The sequence below is a fragment of the Lithobates pipiens genome, unplaced genomic scaffold (assembly GCF_037356315.1).
Source record: "Lithobates pipiens isolate NorthernLeopardFrog02 unplaced genomic scaffold, aLitPip1_a1.2 Scaffold_23, whole genome shotgun sequence".
NCBI lineage: Eukaryota > Metazoa > Chordata > Amphibia > Anura > Ranidae > Lithobates > Lithobates pipiens.
This window is the reverse complement of record NW_027507785.1, coordinates 106,943,895-106,949,994: the sequence shown is the minus strand read 5'-3', so window position 1 is coordinate 106,949,994 and position 6,100 is coordinate 106,943,895. Positions and strand designations below refer to the sequence as shown.

General features: G+C 41.2%; 1 long non-coding RNA gene across 1 annotated transcript; it reads left to right on the top strand.

Annotated features, from left to right (window-relative positions):
- Positions 1-4,283: 4,283 nt before the first annotated feature.
- On the top strand, positions 4,284-4,747 carry LOC143926974 (uncharacterized). Its single transcript, XR_013262176.1, has 2 exons — positions 4,284-4,375; positions 4,528-4,747. It is a non-coding gene; the product is annotated as an uncharacterized LOC143926974 (long non-coding RNA).
- Positions 4,748-6,100: the final 1,353 nt, after the last annotated feature.

Below are 6,100 nucleotides of genomic sequence, written 5' to 3'. Positions count from 1 at the left end.
CAATAGCTTCCATCTTGTAGTTGAATCTGAGCATGCATGTTTTTTTGCGTGTCGGAATTGCATACAGACGATCGGAATTTCCAAAAGAAACTTTTTCTGTCTGAAAAATTGAGAACATGCTCTCAGTCTTTTGCTGGCGGAAATTCGGCCAGCAAAATTCTGATGGAGCATACACACAGTCGCATTTTCCAACGAAAAGCTCTCATCTGTCTTTTGCTGGCCGCAATTCCGACCGTGTGTATGCGGCATTAGATATGATGGCTGTATTTGTTTTCTTTTGTAGGCTTTCTTTCTTCTATTTTCTTTTTATGACCAAGTCAGCAAGTCTGTTTTCCAAAAGAAGAAGCTCTCTTCCAGATGTGTCAGTTTACAAGGATGAGTCAAACCATTTAGCACTAGCAAGGGTGCTTACAATGATCAGTTTTTATTCATGTAAACTCTTTATCCAAAAGAAAAAAACTGATTATAAGGTGTGAGCTGGAGTTTGGCTTCAATTTGTTAGTGTATTTAAATCTCCTAGAACCAGGGGCGTAGCTACAGGGGTCGCAAGGGTCGTACTTGCAACCAGGCCCCATACTTTAGGATGTCCATGGACACCTTCCCAGAACTGGAAACCCAGGGCTTGGCTGGAACATTCAACACTGCCCTCACCCCAGACTGACTGACAATGCAGCTGTCTGCTGTGCTCCCTGTACTGATTCATCCAGAGTGGGGGCAATCTAATACAGGAGGTGTGTTGATGGCCAGATCACCAGGTGAAAATAGAGAAAAAAAGCAGAAAAAAGAAAATGAATGCAGTCGCCACATCTAATTAATGGTTAGCTGCAATATATAAAATTTTTGGTTTAATATCGCTTTAAGTTGTCTGTCAGAGTTTTGCTTCCTCACTGCTGCTCATCTCTGCGTGAAGATGTGCAGCTAGAGATGGGAGAGGAACTACACTGCTCGGGGACCCAGGACCACATGACTGCACCTGAAGGAGAGTTGTTGCTTGATCCAGAAGACAAAGCCTTAGTCTTTGTTTTTTGTAAGGAATTTTGAAGAGTTTGCTACATAAGCACTGAGCAGCACCCTCATGGCACTGTATAGCCGTTATGGAGGATTGGTCTTAGTGTTTCATAGACTGTGTGTTCATTAAGTTATCAGTTGTTCACTGTTTCCAGCTGCTGACTGGTTGTTCCAGGCCATTTGGGCTATTCTGCTAGACTCTTAGGGAAAGATAGAGAGAGACTGCCACCCGGAACTCCAGAAAGGAAGGTGATCAAAGCCAGATTCAAATACGGCTTGAGGGACAGGAGCTCAGGGTGTTAAGCATGATCCCTCACTGGGACTTTGAAAGACCACCCAGGGCTCCAGAGTGGTGAGGAGGCCATCTCCTCTGGTAATTTCCCTGATTTGATTTGATCTCCAAAATATTATGTAACCTAAGGTACCTTGCTGCCTACAAGCAGTGATTCTTGTGCGGACGTTGCCTCCTGAAACTCCTCTCAGTGCCTCTGTAGTTCAGTACACGGGCTCTATGAAATGTATGACACAGCAGTGCATATTCACATGATGGCATAGTAAATACATGTCACAGCACATATATGGGTTTCTATTACCGTACTTTTTGTTATAAAGAATATGAAAGCATATGGAGTTAAAATGCCAGAACAGTGCAAACATACAGAAATTACCCCTTTTTGGAAAGTAGACACCTCAAGGTGATCTCTTGTTTTGCTACATTTTTTAGAAATTAAGAATCATGCTGGTTTTGGGGCTGTTAATACACAGGGCTTGGTAATGAACTAGATAAATCAATGTATAGGTCTACACAGATGGAGGAGAAGGTGACTGGGTTAATGTACTGGATGCATGCAGTGTCAGAATTTAGATGAGGGAGTTAATGTGCAAGATAAGGGAGGTGAAGGGGTTAATATACAGTTCACACAGAGACAAGATGTAAATCAGATGTGTAGGAGAGGGAGGTGGTAAAAGGGTTTAAAAAACAATTCTACAGTCAGTAAAAATGAATGACTAGATCAACAGCTCCTCTCTCAAAGGGTCATAGCCCCAAAGCAAAAGAGAGCATTCACTCCCATACATACTTGATCTGAAAGTTCTCAACATTTTTCTCTTGGTACAAAAATTCTGCCTGGAATCTGCCAGGCCAGTCATTGCTTTCCTTCACCAAGGAGTCCTTTTTGTCCTGTCCCCTTTTTCCTGGCATATCACCACTATCTATGTTTTGCTGTAGGTACGCAATATTGACAATTTGTTGCCCTACTTTAAAATAGCTGCATTCCCTACCCTGACTCAATTAATTTGTTGCCCAACATTATGGCCTGTCCACTGCACTCAGGTCTTCATGAAGGTGATAATCCTTCTTCTTGCTCTGCTTTGCTTTCAGGGCATCCTCATAGCGAGATATCTATACAACCTTCTTCTGATTGAACAGTCAACTAAAGTCCAATAGACTAATGTCCACAGACCCACAGAGAATTGGATAGATTCCAAATCTCCAGAAGTCTCTGAAGTATCTTGACCTAATCTTACGATCCTGTCATAGGTATTGCTTCTCCTGGACATACTCCAGACTCTCTGCTGCCACGTTCAGACTTTGTAGTCCAGGAGCCAATTGGCCCTTGACTTTTGCATGAGAGTTTTGGACCTGAGGTGTTCTCCTGCAGAGCAGTTTCATATGCCCTATTTTGCTCCAGAAAGCTGCTCTTTAACATTTTAGAAAAATGAGATAGGCAGGCTCAGTCTCTAGATTATTCCACACATCTAACCAACAAGACCAGACTTGCCCTAGCATGGTGGGTCACAAGCCCACTGCTGGAATCAGAAAAGCCTTTCCTCCCAGTTGTTTGGATGGTTCTCATGACAAATGCCAGGGGACTAACAAATCAGACTGGAGAGGAGTCTTAGATGGTACAATGTTATAAGCTCAACCTGATATGTATCTTTTCTAATCTAAAACTCCTTCTGGTAACTCAGACCTGGTAACTCAGACCTCAACAAACTTTCCATGAGCCTTCTTGGATCATCCAGATCTTATATCCTATGGGCAAGTTTACCACCTGTTTTTTGGACACTGGCTTCAATGGCCTGGCTGTTGCAGCCTAGGTCCTAAAGGGACAATGATCTACTGTATTGTATTCAGTCATTTATATACTCTTGAAAGCTAGGAAATCAACCTTTTACAAAGTCTACCATTGCACTTGGAAGGCATATTTCTCCTGGTCCCGGGAAGAGAATTTCAGTCTCAGGAAGAATCCTGTCTTTTCTCCAATCTGATAGTTAATCAAAAAGCCTCCAAAATCAATAGGATACCATCGTCCCAATACGTATATAGGAAAAAACTGGGCATATAGCTCAGAACAACCAAGAGGAAACAACCTCAAAGAGGTAAGTTTCCAATTGGTTCAGTGGGAACAGGGACTATTGCGGTATCAAAAATTATTGTGAAACAATCGTTAAAACACAATTACATTTTATTATAATTTGATCCATATACCAGATAATACAAAGACATTGCTGTAGCAGAACCACATTATTAAATCCAGTCACAGGACCCAATTGGTTCAAGTTCTAAACAATTAAATGTTTTACGGAGATACAGAGATGACGCATAAATCCGACCGGTTTCGCGGTACTAAGAACACCGCTTCCTCAGGGAACGTCACTTTTATAAATCTAGTATGAAAAATATATATATAAATAAACAATAATACCATACAAAATATCAAGAAGTTTTTTACAAAAGAAAAAGGTAACAATAACAGCAGTATTAAATAAACAATACATCAACATTACATTAGAAGAAACAGTATTGGATCATAACTCACCCCTGGAGCTCCCAACCCACAGCACACGAGCGACCTACTTCGAGACACCCTCAAAACAGGGTGCCCCCCCTAAGGGCGGACACGGGGGGCAGAGTGGAGAGACTCTGAACAGCGCATACAAGGACTGAAAAAATATATAAATAGATGCAATGGTCCATTTAGACGATGTTCAATAGAAAGAGATAAATGTATCAGAGACCATGGGCTGGTAAGATAAAGCAGTATAAGAGAATGAGTACTGCTTTTATTGACCATGGCTCACTGGGTGCCTTTTGTCAACATGAGAGATCTTACCTATCTATCTCTATACTCATTCTCTTATACTGCTTTATCTTACCAGCCCATGGTCTCTGATACATTTATCTCTTTCTATTGAACATCGTCTAAATGGACCATTGCATCTATTTATATATTTTTTCAGTCCTTGTATGCGCTGTTCAGAGTCTCTCCACTCTGCCCCCCGTGTCCGCCCTTAGGGGGGGCACCCTGTTTTGAGGGTGTCTCGAAGTAGGTCGCTCGTGTGCTGTGGGTTGGGAGCTCCAGGGGTGAGTTATGATCCAATACTGTTTCTTCTAATGTAATGTTGATGTATTGTTTATTTAATACTGCTGTTATTGTTACCTTTTTCTTTTGTAAAAAACTTCTTGATATTTTGTATGGTATTATTGTTTATTTATATATATATTTTTCATACTAGATTTATAAAAGTGACGTTCCCTGAGGAAGCGGTGTTCTTAGTACCGCGAAACCGGTCGGATTTATGCGTCATCTCTGTATCTCCGTAAAACATTTAATTGTTTAGAACTTGAACCAATTGGGTCCTGTGACTGGATTTAATAATGTGGTTCTGCTACAGCAATGTCTTTGTATTATCTGTTATATGGATCAAATTATAATAAAATGTAATTGTGTTTTAACGATTGTTTCACAATAATTTTTGATACCGCAATAGTCCCTGTTCCCACTGAACCAATTGGAAACTTACCTCTTTGAGGTTGTTTCCTCTTGGTTGTTCTGAGCTATATGCCCAGTTTTTTCCTTTTCTCCAATCTGGTCTGGATCAACATTTGGCCCTAAAGCGGAACTTCAGTCATTTTTTTTCAACTTTCCATCTATTAAATCTTCTGCCCTTGTTGTTTTAACTTTGGATAGTAAAACAAATTTTTCTGCCAGTAAATACCTTATACAGCCCACTTCCTGTTTCTTGTCTGGTATAAAGCATAGGCTTATGACATGATGCATATTTCTCTCTCACTCTTGTGAGAGTTTGCCAAGAAGGAGGATGAGTCATAAGAGGGCCAACGAGAGCGACAGAGCTGGAGGTGTACCTCTGCGTGTCTGTGCAAATGCAGAAAGTGAACAGGTAGCAGCTTCAGCTGCCCACAGTTAAAATGGATGCAGCCAGACTCAGTGGAGGGAGATTTCTGGCAAGCACAGAATTACAGTATATATAAAATATTATGCAAAGTATTTGTAGGGAAGCATCAGAATGGCAAAGATGTTTTATTACAAATTATGTGAGCAGATTGCAGTTCCTCTTTAAGTACCCTCAAGGCTCACATCTTGCTCTTAGCAGTTCTTCTTTGCTTCTCATTTCTTAATTTAGGCCTTCATACAGAACGTTTCTCACATTGGTCCTCCTATATGTAACAAAGTGACTCCATGGCATCTGAATTTGGTGTTCTCAATCTTCAGACACTGGCCTTTGAACCCTTTAGGGATATTGTTTTGTCTTCCCTTACCTACAACGTTGCCTTTCTTTTTGCCAATACTGCTGCAAGCCAAGTCCCTGAGCTGATGGCCGTAACCTGTACAGAATACTTTCTTGTGCTTCACAAAGGTTGTTCTGAGGCCCAGTGCCTTTTTTTTCCCCAAGGTGATTCTTTCCACCTTAACCAGGACAATGATCAACAATCTCTGTGTCCTACTCCAAAAATATCCTAAGCAGTTTTCTCTTCATTGACAGGATGTGGTAATCTCTGTTCTAATCTCTCTGTCAGCCTCAGCTCCCTTTAGACAGTCTCACTCTCTGTCATTCCCAAAGGGTCTCTTATGTCAGGTGGATGCAACAGCTCATCATTCAAGCTTATGAACTCAACGGCAACGTTCCCCATTTTCAAATCGCACTCAAGCAGATAATTTAGGACTTCTTGGTCTGTTCAGCATCAGGCATCTAGTCTTCAGGTTTCAGCTGATGCAATCTTTGGCCATATGTTTCCTCATGTGGCTCTATAAGTTGTTGAGACTCCTCTGTTATCCTGTTCTCTTGT